This window comes from Orbicella faveolata, unplaced genomic scaffold (assembly GCF_042242905.1).
Source record: "Orbicella faveolata isolate gen_17 unplaced genomic scaffold, um_ofav_v1 contig_34, whole genome shotgun sequence".
In the NCBI taxonomy this organism is placed as follows: domain Eukaryota; kingdom Metazoa; phylum Cnidaria; class Anthozoa; order Scleractinia; family Merulinidae; genus Orbicella; species Orbicella faveolata.
Genome location: NW_028301563.1, coordinates 19187527 through 19200392, shown reverse-complemented (window position 1 = coordinate 19200392; position 12866 = coordinate 19187527). Strand labels below are relative to the sequence as shown.

Below are 12866 nucleotides of genomic sequence, written 5' to 3'. Positions count from 1 at the left end.
AGATTGACCGAAGGATTATGGGATCGGACGGAAACACCAAAATGGCGGGCAAAGATCGTGATCAATGTTGTTAGGATTCGATAACAAAGCTCTCTGTTATTATATAGCCTTGCTCTACGTTGGAAAGCAGTCACAAATTGTTTACAGATGTCCGTTGTTATTCCAGTTGAGTCAAATCCCAGTAAAGGTGGAAAAGTATGAAGTTTCGTCGGCAAAACAGTGTGGCAATCAAACTATTTGCCAGCAGCTGGCGGTTTCTCTTACACTCGTCAGGTTTACAGAAAGGTTATGGTTCCTGCAGCTTTCCAAGGTAAACTGATTTTCTTGCGTAATTTGTGACGGTTCTTAAAATACTGGAAACGTTCTGGCCGGTTAAATTGATCGTGGAAGATTACAGAAGATGCAGATGCTTTAACACACTGTTAAGTCTTGTTGATTTCGTGAATACAAATGTTCATTTCCTAAAGGAGTTATGAAAGCAACTGTATTCAACGCAACAATATACGAACAATCTCGTGTTGGGAAAATCATTCATTGTAAAAGTACAATAAGTGCAATAAATGCGAGCTCTCTCATGTAGTTTACATATACTTCTTATATATCTAGTGTATATCTTGTCTAGGATCAACTGGGCATACATATGTAGTATACAACACCTAAAACACAAGATATCAAAAAGCAACATCCTTCACCTTTTTGATTTTCAGGTTGATGGTGGTGCTCTTGAGGTTATGTTAGATGTGCATATTACATTATCAAGACCATTTGTTTGCCACTTATTACTTGAGTTGCAAAAGACTGATGTTATTTTCATTAGGGTGGTTGAAGTTCTCTTTAATTGGGCAGTGTTCCAAAGGTCCTTTATAATTTGGCATTTCTTTATGCAAATAGAGGTTATTTAGAACAGCAGATATAATTCACAGCTAGGTTACGGAAAATTACTTTTAACCACTTCCAGACCTTTGTACATAAGTCTTGCCATAATTTGAAAAACCCATGATTCATGGATAAAATTAATTGAAAAAAATACTTTCATGAAGAAATTACTGTAATTGAAATTTGAAATTCATGTCAAGAATATTTTGTGATTTTCCGGTCATGAAATCTGTTTACATTTCATGAAAATTTACTGAAGAATGTAAACATTTACTAGACTCCAATTTAAGTAGCTGAGAAGTGTTTCAAACAGGATTTTAGAAAGATATATGTTAAATTTAAGTAAGTTTTGTGATAAATCGCAACATAATGGAAACTCATTTCCAGCCAGATTTTGTCCTCCTTTTGCATCTGGATGTGCCTGGTTTTTGGTATTAAATTTTAATGTACAACTGTAGCAGGTTTAAATAAAACTATTAATTATTTATACATTTTCCTATGTAAATACAGAGATTTCACTTAGGTTTAGGATTTGAAGAGCAGTTATCAAAGATCCATATAAAATGAATAATGAAGAGTTTTCAATAGTTAGCTATAGTTTCACCACTTGTGACTAAGAAAGCTTTTGGTTAGGTAAATATTAAAGTGCTGCATGTACATGAGTGATGGATAATTTTTTAGATTGGCTGCTATCTTTTTATCTCTGGGTTTTGGGTAGGTTATCACAGTGCGATATGAGTGATGGGTAGTTTTCAGATAGGCTATCTTTTTACTAGATAGGATAGTGTTTTATTGTTCAATGTAAGGACTAGTCTTCAGAAAGCCTAGGTTTTGGCTTACTACATTAGTGGTGGTTTTTGGATAGACAAGTTAGTGGATAGATGGGCCATCTAAGTATCTGTTGACTATCTACACAGGAAGCTAGTTTTTAGCTAGTCAATCTATTTCCTAACTATCTGATAGATAGATATTAGTTAGCTTTAAGCCATGTCAAAGATAGCTATCCTCTATCTACAAAACCTCTTGGATAGAAAAAAGAATAGAGATTTGCATCCCTCAACCAGGAATGAGAGAGTTGCAAGTAGCATGAAGTTAGTAATAAACTAGTAATAAGATATGATTGTTTTTGGGAGGGCTTCTTTAACTGAGGACAGCAAACTATTGCCAGCTACCAGGAAACATCTCCAAGATGAGTATGCCAAATTAAAAAAGAAAGAATAGAATTGCTTGTAGCATTAGCTACAATACTTGCATCCATATCTGTCAGGTCTTTATAAAAACAATTTTACCCACACTCTTCTCCTTTGAGCATTGTTAAACTGGTTGCGTAACTGAAGTGTGAATGAACTGGTAGCCCACTCAAAAAGTTAGATTGAAGATGTAAAAACGTGTTGGGCAAAGCTAAAGTCCATGGCCTCTGCTATATGACAACAGGTTTTTGGAGGACACTGTATACATGTATGTAGAGTACATTGACCCACGTAAATGTATCAACTGCAAATTTAAATGTTCGTGTATATTGCAGTCTTTAATTGTCATCCCTGTAATGTACTGTAGTGTTCCTGAACGCTCTTTTTGTTTTATAACAGTGAGGTGCCTTGTTTCCATGTTAAACAGAAATTGTTAGAAATTTTTCTTTCACATAAGGTGGGCAAATTCTGACAGAGAAAGTGGAGTCTGCATTTATGCCTACAGTTGTGCAGTTTGAGTAATCTTACTGTTTTGATCAATTCTGAACTTTCCTATCCTCTTAGGTACTGTTTGATATTGTTTTTTTTAAACTTACAGCTACTGTAATTTTGAAGTGCATAGATCATTGTAATACAATGTGTGATGTTTACATTTACTTATATTAATAGACTGCTGTGAAGAAAATTGTTCTTCATCACTCTCAGTATAATCTGAGTGTATGGAATCTGTTAAGAATTATGCTATATTTGTATAAAATTTCTAATTGAATATTGTGATGAAGAAAAAATATTTTGATTAGACATTGTTCAGGCAGGCAGCAAGATCTAAACCCTGTCTTCAGTGTTCTAATTTAATGTGGCTACATTGGATGTAACACTGGCTTTGCAGGGGATCAGAAATTCTGAATCTTCTCCTGTGTTCTTTGGGGGATCAGAAATTCTGAACCCTTTCTAGAGTTCTTTGGGGGATCAGAAATTCTGAACCCTTTCTAGTGTTCTTTGGGGGATCAGAAATTCTGAACCTTTTCTAATGTTCTTTGGGAGATCAGAAATTCTGAACCCTTTCTAGTGTTCTTTGGGGGATCGGAAATTTTGAATCCTCTCTTGTGTTGTTTGGGGGATCAGAAATTTTGAATGGAGGTACCTCTCGAGACAGGAAATTCAAAAAAATCATTTGGTTTCTTATGCGTGACTTAAACATTACATTTCAGTTCAAATAAAGAATAGGAAATTGCTCGGAAGAATGTTTTCATTCCTTGCAAACAGGGAAATTTTTCCTCTGAGTTTTAACACCAGTTTAAGATTCTTAGTATATTGCAAATATCGTCTTTGGAATTAAATGGCAATCATAGATTTCCGTCTAAGCTCTACGTTTCACTTTAGGCCAATTTTGCACTAATTTCCAACGAAACTTCCAAGCCTGCAACGTAAAAATAACTTTTCTCCGAGACAGGTTTCTATTTTACACCGAAAAAGTAGCCATTTTTGAAGTGGTTCTCAGTATTTACTCTGAATTTTATCAAATTGGAACACCACATTTTAGTTTGGAAGGCGTTATTAATCGTGTGCGCAAAAATGACGCAAGAAACGAAAACCACTTCAGCACTTGAAAGGCGTTAAATCACTTCGGTATAAATGGCAATAGTTTTGAACTCTCTTCTAACATCTGTTTAAGCCTTTAACCGGTAAAAGAGCTCTAATTTACTCTTGCTTTCTCGCACGCGATACATAGCGTCGCACAAAGGCGTAGCTGGGGGGGGGGGGGTCCTGGGGTGCCCATGACCCCCCTTTGCAAGCCTTTTTAAGCAGACAACCTCCAACAGGTAGCAAAAACAACATGACAATCTGGTGAGTACCCTCTCTTTGACACAGTGTGACCCCCACTCCCTTTGAAAAATCCTGGCTACGCCCCTAGTCACATCAGCGGGCACTTAAATAAATAACCACTCGTGTTCTTTGCGAAGTCAACGTGACCCAATAAATGCTAATTTTCTCACACTCCCTTGAGTGAATGTTTTTTTTTTAAATTTGGCTCAGTTCTAACGACGTACAGTTCCTATAAAATACCCTATTTTTGTTAAACTCTGTCATAGCTAATCTAATATATTTAGAGTAATGACAAATTACAGAATATTGGAAAAACCGTCTGAACATCCTTGACTTTTTGCCAATTCAAAATGTCGGGTAATATCATATCTATGATGTGGCGAAGTATGAAAAAAAATTCACCGAAGTAAAGTATAAATATTAAGGAGTTTACGGTCAAAATGAGGAATGCATCTACCTGCCATTAGATGAGATGTTGCCATAGTAACGGCCTTAATCCAAAAATTGACAACCAAAACATAAGCCTTATTTTAACAGTACCCATACTGGTAAATTTCTACAGGGAAAACTTAGCCTCCGAGCAGGCTTGCGTTGAAGCAAAAGTGCGTGCGGCGTAGCCGTGACCGCGAAATCGAGCGGGGAAGCCGCGAGACGAGAAAGTGGGCCTGCTCTGATGTCTGCAATTTTTTCAATTCCACCCTGGAAATCGTAGGAAAAAAATAACAACAACAACAACAACAACAACAAATAATTTTCACCGGAAGTATGAACTTTGGCAACTCATATTTCTCGGGAAAATTGTAATTCTTTTTCATAGCAACATGCAGGCGCGATATCCGAACGTTGTTGATAAAGTCTTGCCGATTAAAAACCGTCAAAGTTTATGTCTAGCAAGGACACACACTTGTATCCAAGTGATCTTGCTTTGGCAGTCTGATCTTTGATGATGCTGGTAAACGGCCAAACGCTGTTCGTGTTGTTTTGCCCGCTTGCAATCACATACATTCTTCCCATATACAGTCGGAAACACGACAAGTGCGTCTTGATTCATTACATACTTTTAACTGCTATTCCCTGCTCCCTCTTTAGTTTAAAAGTTAACCAGGAATAGACTGGAGTTTTGTTAAAACGTCAGTAATACGCGCACTCAACTCTTCTTCTGACTTCAAATGTGGACGACTTATTTTTTGTTGTGAGAACGTGCGCTAAATTACCGACTCCATGGGGATCTAATCGCTCCTCATCAAGCATAATAGATTAACAGTTTTCTCGCCTTTCCCGCTTTTCGACGAATGGTATTTCACTTAGCTCAGGCGAAGTAGAAATAAATAGATAAATAAATGAATTAAAAATAACGGAGATCAATGTAGGTAAACTTTCTTGGCACCTCTCACCAGACTCCTTCCCGCCGGATCGCTTTGCTCTTCGCTGCTTGCGTGTGTGACTCAAAGGTAAGCCTGCTCGCAGACTAGGAAAAACTTTGAGAGAAACCCACTAAGTTTCTTTTTCTAACTCGCGCTCTACAGGGAGGGTGTTCGTAATTACTCTAGCGAGCCACCTTAACAAAGTACCTCCACAAGTATTGAGGAAACCTTGTTTGTGCAACAATATATCCAGTTTTCACCACAGTCCTGGGCACGTTCTATTTTTCATTTCAATTTTTTTTTTTTCAGACCGACATTTTAAATTAGATTTGTCATCTTTGAAGATTCTGTAAAATGTTTCGCGCACGCTCTGTACAGCTTGCACGTTTCCCACGCATGAATTAAAAGGTCAATGGCCTACTCCCTCTATGAGACGTGTACATTTGGAATTAAGGTAGTTGTATTCATCAAGATAAATATCCAGTGCAAGGTGATAAATACAACAACCATGATCCCCTGTAGACGTGTCTCATACAGGGAATTGGCATTTAAATCGACTTTTTTTAATGGTTTCCTTTTCGCTGTTGTTTATATCACTTCGTGTGTATAAATTATGTTCAAACAATTATTCTTTTCAATCTCAGAAAAAAAAAATTAAAGCGGCAAAATTTTTACCTCGCCACTTCGTAGGCTCGATTTCCGACGCTTTCTCGAGTCCGGTGTACGTTCCTCCCCGAGAGGAGACGGCTGGACGCGTGAGCGGCAAAGTATGTCTGTGACGTAAATTCATAATTTTATTTTTGCAGCGCTTCAGGTAGCCGGAAATGTCATCGGACGACAATCATAGACAGGCCCACATGAAGTCTACGGCTCGTAAAATTGGTGGCGTTTTCGCCGCTATCTTCTTTTAATTTTGGCCCTCCAACCTATTTTGTTTCACATTATTGTTGCGGAAGGGCATTACATGCTGTGTTCTATAGAAGACTTTTTTTTTTAAGTAGAACAGAGCTGTTTGACTATGGTGTAGCAACTGTCATGTCAAAGGTCACACATATGTTGCATGGTGTGCATGGTGTTGAGACCATGTTTTTGTTTTGCTAGTTCGGTTTGCATTGGCTCATTGAAAAAAAAAAAAAATTGTCTGGCTTCTCCAGAGACTGGTGTCGCTCCACTTCAAGAAGACTACCGTACACATCGATTTGACTGAGTGTTTTGTTTCTTGAGATCAGTGTTTGCGTTTATCCCTCTCTTTGTTGAGTTTCTTCGTTATCTGACATTCTGGCACCACATGATTCAAATATAGATTCTAACGCATAAGTCTGTTGACTATTTTACGTGTTGTATATGCCACTATGGTTCGTAACTGCAGAATACCTTGCCACATCGAGTGCGTTAGTGAAAAAGGCTGGCTACGCGGTACGCGGTACGCGGAAATAATAAATTCAAGATGGCGTGGTATCTTAAATGGAATTACTTAGGCTCTGACGCTTAAAGAACGAGAAATGCACAATACTCTGTCTTTGTTATCACGGCGTACCGTGTACCGCGTAGCCAGCCCATAACATTGCTGCGCCATTTTGAATTCATATGTCTATTGAATAAATTTAATTCTTATTTCAATTGATTATTTTCTGAGTACCGCGTAGCCGGCTACGTGGAATTTACTTCGAGTGGCGGCAGTTAAGCCTCAGATCAGGTAAGATTTCATCAGTTGACAGTATTTGGTTTAATGTCCCACTAATGCGATCGCACTTCATATTGCACAACTTCTTTGTCACCGCGAGAAAGCTAATTTATGCAGCCTGCTCGATTCAGGCAAGCAGATTTCTTATTGGCTAAAATTAACAATGCCAAGTCCATGAGTCCAGCCGTGAGTTCGGTGGAGGAGCGCGGGCTCCTTTCCCGAACTAGCGGCTGGTAATCGAGCCTAGCTACTTTGCGAGGCTCGGAAAATTTTCTGCCACGATTCACTTCAATTTCAAAGTATAATTGTTAATTTTAATTAACAAATATTAATTGCCCTACAGGATTTGTCCTATCCTAAAGAACGTAAGGAAGTGACGAGAGCACAGAAGAAGTGTAGAGTGAGACACGAGGCGATAAACGAGTTTTTCCTCCTGCTTCTGGAGTTCTCTTGTCTTTTCTTCGAGTGTTTTACAACAGAGCAAAGCATGGTCGAGCCTTTTTTATGATTATTTTTTTTTTTGGATGCGTGCGACATAAACATTTGCATTTGGAAAGAAACTAGCCTCGAACTAGTTTTACCGTCTTCGCTTGCAACAGCCTCATGGCGTCATAGAACGCACAGAGGCTGTCACAGTGTGAGAGCAAATTGCATTCTAATAAAGCAGGCTGTTTACAATTTAGACCGCCTGTTACATTGACTTTTTATTGTAATATAAATAATAAAAAACAAGGGGCATGTTTTTGTATTTTTTTTTGGGGGGGGGGGGGGGGGGAGGGGTTAAACATGATGAACCATTAAAAGTTTGAGAATGATAATGTTATCCACCTACCTAAACTTGTGCTGGCTGTGGCTGTTCCATTCTTGTCATTTTGAAATACACAGCTATAGTTACCAACGTCACTCGACTTGAAACGAGGAATAAGAATTTCACTCTTTATTAAATCCTTCTCGACATGTGTTGCGACAGGAATAACATAATTCTTATCCTTGAACCATTTAATTTCAGGGAGCGGCGAGCCACGAGCAGAACAATTTAACTTGACTGAATCACCAACATTCTGCACTTGAATTTCACTTGGAGGATTTGACACTATGTAAGGATTCACTGAAGAAAGAGAAAATATAACTTTTAGAAATGCGCTTTCGTTCCCAATAATTTATGCATAGTTTTTAGATTTTCAGCTTACCGACATTCTTTACAAAAATCCATATCACTGCCATCACACTCCCCAGTTCATTAGCTCCCTGGCAAACGTATGCACCATCATCATCCTCGGTTGTGTTTTTAATCGTAAGTTTGTTACCATCAATGACATGTCTGTTGATTGGAAGTTGCTTGAGTGATCTTGACCACGTGATCACTGGGAAGGGATAGCCAAAGATATCACATTTAAGGGCTGTGTCCCATGACTTGTAAGCGGTTACTGATTTCCTTGGTTTTGTCACGAATTTTGTTGGTACTGGAAATAGAACCAAAAAAATAATCAACGGAATTAAGATTATCACAATGAAAGGTTTGGTCATGCGTTGTTCTAATCTCCTCGTTTAATAATAATGAGCAATTCTTATTTTTTTTCTATTTCATTTATTTATTTATTTATTTATTTATGTTTCTTTTTTATATTTAATTTTTCAACGGAGACTCTGTGATCGGTGTAAATAAACTGACTTCCAGTTTTGCAACAGAGACTTGAAAGAACTGTTTTTCTCTGTCTAAATGCCTCTGTCAGTAAAAGACACAAGGACAAGCAGGGAGCAAACCAAAATCAAGAAAGTTCAGGTGTCCTTGTGACGGCATTATCAGGTGACATGTAAGCGTTTTGTAGAAGCTGACCAGTAAGATGAACTCTTGTCACGAATTAAATCTGACTTGACATTGAGGTATTCAGACATGCAGGGGTCCAACGAGGGTGAGAAGTTTTCTTAGATATAGTGCTCAGTATATGACTGATTAGTTATTTACCTTTGACGGTTACATTGACCGACAGCTGAACTCTGCCCAACAGATTTTCCGCTGTGCAGATGTAGATACCGCGGTCCGCAAACTGAATTTCCTTTATTTCCAACTTCCTTTTCTTAAACTGTCTTCTTTCCTGTTCTATCACCTGACCATCTTTGTACCACGTGATTATGGGTGGTGGGAACCCAGCTGCTTTACAATGTAATGTCACGTTCTGTTTCTCTTTAACCGTGACGGAAGGGGAGGGCTTTGTAATGAAATGTGGTAACTCTGAAAAGCAAAATATTATTTGTTGTCTTATTTAATTTGTGTCACTTGTATAACGACCAACAAAGTCTGGGAAGCTAAAATTAAATTTTCTTTTCTGTTTTTATAGTAGAGCAAAGTTTAGATGGCCAAACAAAGGAACTCTCCACTCGTTAGATACACTCGTTAGATACACTCATTAGGACAATAACATTAGTAAAAAAGAGAACATTTAAGAAATGTGAAAACAGCAGTCAAAGGCTGAAGGATTGAAAATCATGCCTGGTCACATGATTACGCTATTGACGTTGAAAACGCTTCTATCACTAATAAAGGTGGCTTTAGAACGAAAAAGACACTGGAAGCGTGGCATACCAAACTGACTCTCAATGTGGACAACAATTGATATGCGCTACCTGGCTGGACAATATAATATTCTTTTTAAAAAAAACATTCACAATTATTTGCATTTTTATTCTTTCGATATTTCACGCCTTTTTATTTATTTTTTCCCCTTGTGTTCGCTTTTTGTCATTCACATTTTACCCGTCGAACGCTGTAGTTCAGGCAGTCGAAAGCTTGTAACTTTTTAATCGTTTTAGCCAGAGATCGTTTTCAAAGTTTTACCATGTTTTATCCCGGCTGCGGCCCTTCAATATTTTCACAAATAACATAAGTATTCATCGTCACGGTAGGAAAGCTGAAAGGTAGTTCTCTAAACGGTTGCTGAAGTTATTAGTTAAAATGATATTTGTATTTGTTGGACAACGCGTTTTACGACGAATTAATCGATTGGTCTAATCGATTTGTCTTTTTTAGGAGAACTACGTGGCTTCACCATTCACGTGATTGAAATCAGTGTCGTGGTGGTATAATTAAAAGTCGGTACACACTAAGGGATATGTTGCGAGGATATCAAGTGAGGACATATTGAGCGTAAGTTTTTCTCGTTTGACACGCCCGTTTCTAAGGTCGAAATTTTGTCTCCGCAACATGTTGCATGGAATTCAGCTGTTTGAAATCGTACGGTATGAGGCGGGGACGACGTCGATTTTTAATACTGCGTCGTTTGTACTCATCTTGAAAACTCTTAATCGCTACGACATAGAAATAAACCATTGTGCACTTCATGTGCACCAGATGCACACTGTCCCGCCACGTGCGTCTTATGCACGTGGCGTCTTATGCACAAAGGGTTCTCGGCCGCGCTTGACGTTCTCACAAATGCTCCCCAGTGTGTTATGACCAATTTTATTTCCTGGGACGACGCAATTCAAAGAAATTCGCAAATAAACAGGGAACAGTTGTCAAGAATTGTACGTTATGAAAAGATCAAGAAAGTCAACGCTATAAATCCAAGATGGCGGGTGTTTGAAAATAATAGCTTAATTACCACGATATATGCAGTCATCATCCAGTGCGTCCTACAGTGTGTGGACCTCTTATGAAATGTTTTAATTTAACTTACTATATATCCTCTCAGTTACATCGTCTTTCATACAAGATCGAAGAAAAGTTCGTTCTGACGAGATTTAAATTCCGAGTATTCAAGCCATCAGTCATCACACTACACTTATCACTTCAATAGGCCGGCTTTGATAAATTAAAATTCGAACGTGGCACCGAAGCTTACGGGACTAAAAAAATCACTACGAAAATGGAGCATGAATCGAAAAAAAAAAATAAAGCGTCTTTATTTTGTTTCAGTCCCCAAGTCACAGCGTCGTGTTTTCAAAATTGGTCTATTTCTTGACTCAATAAGATCTTACCTAACTGACGTCCATTACCAGGACTTGCTTCACGTTGTGTTGATTTACCAGACGGGCCTGCAGGTCCGGGGGGTCCTGGTAATCCTCTGCTGCCTCGTTTTCCCTGGGGTCCAGGAGGACCCGCTGTTCCCTTTCTTCCTCTTTTACCACTTGGTCCGGAAGGGCCCTGGGGACCAGTAGGTCCAAGTGAACCGGGAGGGCCTGGTAACCCTCGAGGTCCTGCATGACATGGTGAAATTAACACAAGCTCAGTCATCTTACACAAGGGAACCGAAATAGGTTCCAAATGAGTCACTTGGCTCGTGCATTGGACGATTTAACTAACGCATAAATCTTACCTTCCACACAAACTATCCTTTCATGACTCGTTTCCTCTGTCAAATTCTGTTGATTAACAAGGGAAACTGTTTTCAAATAGTTCAGAACTAACACGTCATTTTGTTTCATTAGCCTTTACAACCAAAAAAATAGCTATAGGTCTTCAGAACGAGCAGATATTGAAGTTTGTAGCGTTAGATTAGAATCCTTTGAAAGCAACAAAAACACACTTTAAAATTTAAATTTCGTTGAGTTGTGTTGATATTTGAGGAATTCCAGAAGATTAATTGACCTAATTCAATCTTATATAATTCCACGAACTGCCAAGATCACAGCGCACGAGTTCTACCATAAGAAAAGGTTTTACAAAATAGAAAAGAGAAATAGTGCTGACGTGTAGAGCATTTAGGTATGTAATAAAAACTACGTGAAAGTTTCAGATAACCATACAGATTGCTATATAACATAGCGCGCGCGCTAGTCCTATTTAATTCCTATTAAGCCATCATGAACGAGAATCTCTATATACGCACGGCCATGCGTTTATAACATGACGTGTGCATTTTCAATTTAGCTGCAATGTTTCCGTCGATTTAAATTTCGCACTTCGATTTTTGGAACTTTTAGAACTAGGTGCGATTTTTCAGGCTGGCAACTGCACTGTTTTGAATGGCTGTAAACCTTTTTAAGGTGACTCTCCACTGTATCTTTCGTTGTGTTTAAGTCATACATTAAGGTTACACTGGCCTGTTGCATAGCAACAGACTTGAACCACTTTTTGCAATCAATTGCATCTATCTTATAAACTAAGTCGGTCACCCCATATCTTTTTATAAAAATATTTTTATTACACAGAGAAAGAAACAGGGAAAATAGGAAAAAAAAAAATGCAAGACTGGAAAAATTCCACTCCACAGTTTTTCTTTAAATTTCGCACATACATTACGCTTTTTTGTGAGTATATATATATATATGTGTGTGTGTCTGGATTTATGAAAACGGTGTTAAAGACTGAATCAGGTGTTTTTTTATTTTTTATTTTTTATTTTTTTCATTGCTTTGTTTTTTTTTTTTTTCTGCTTTCGCTATGACAGCAGCTTGTAAATCTTACCTAGCATGAAATGTAGGAACTCCTTGCCGCATGTTTCATTTATTTAGGTATTTTTTTCATTATTTATCGACCCCCCCCCCCCTTTTTCAATTTGCGTTAAGTTTAGCCCAGGCTACACTCGTCTGAATTCAGTTCGCGCGGTGACTCTGACAAGGAGCGACCGATTAGCGTTCTGTATTTGATGTCTAAAGGAAGTCTGCCCGAGGACATCATTAAGTCCAATGAAGGCCCAAGTCTAACGATTTGCTAGTAAGCGTCGCACATTATCGCACCTGAGGCGGGCCTGAGGACATGTGTAAACTGTACGGGTCACATTTAGTCCCGTAACAGAAGGCCGTTTGCCCTGTGGCGATAATGTTGTGCTTGCTTTAGACAGCAAAAATCTTTCGCCACACCAATTTAGGGCTTAGACGTGCAATGGACTAGACATTTCTAGCTGCCGTTGGCGTCATTTGCTTTGAACTTTGATGTAGCTAAAGACTTAGAAAAAAAAATCTGTTGAAATCTGGATGTGCCAT

At 38.4% G+C, this 12866-nt stretch overlaps 2 long non-coding RNA genes and 1 pseudogene across 3 annotated transcripts in view; 1 reads left to right on the top strand and 2 right to left on the bottom strand.

Moving 5' to 3' along the window:
• LOC149105157 (uncharacterized) overlaps positions 1-12866 on the bottom strand; it is a 254926-nt gene that overhangs the window by 177790 nt on the left and 64270 nt on the right. The window lies entirely within an intron of this gene.
• LOC110068149 (uncharacterized) overlaps positions 1-12866 on the bottom strand; it is a 62190-nt pseudogene that overhangs the window by 42801 nt on the left and 6523 nt on the right. The window contains exons 2-6 of the transcript XR_016201326.1: positions 11258-11303; positions 10920-11138; positions 8908-9174; positions 8132-8404; positions 7774-8049 (exon numbers count right to left, since the gene is read on the bottom strand). The product of XR_016201326.1 is annotated as an uncharacterized LOC110068149 (transcript). The remainder of the gene's footprint in view (positions 1-7773; positions 8050-8131; positions 8405-8907; positions 9175-10919; positions 11139-11257; positions 11304-12866) is intronic.
• On the top strand, positions 45-2099 carry LOC149105159 (uncharacterized). Its single transcript, XR_016201347.1, has 2 exons — positions 45-310; positions 708-2099. It is a non-coding gene; the product is annotated as an uncharacterized LOC149105159 (long non-coding RNA).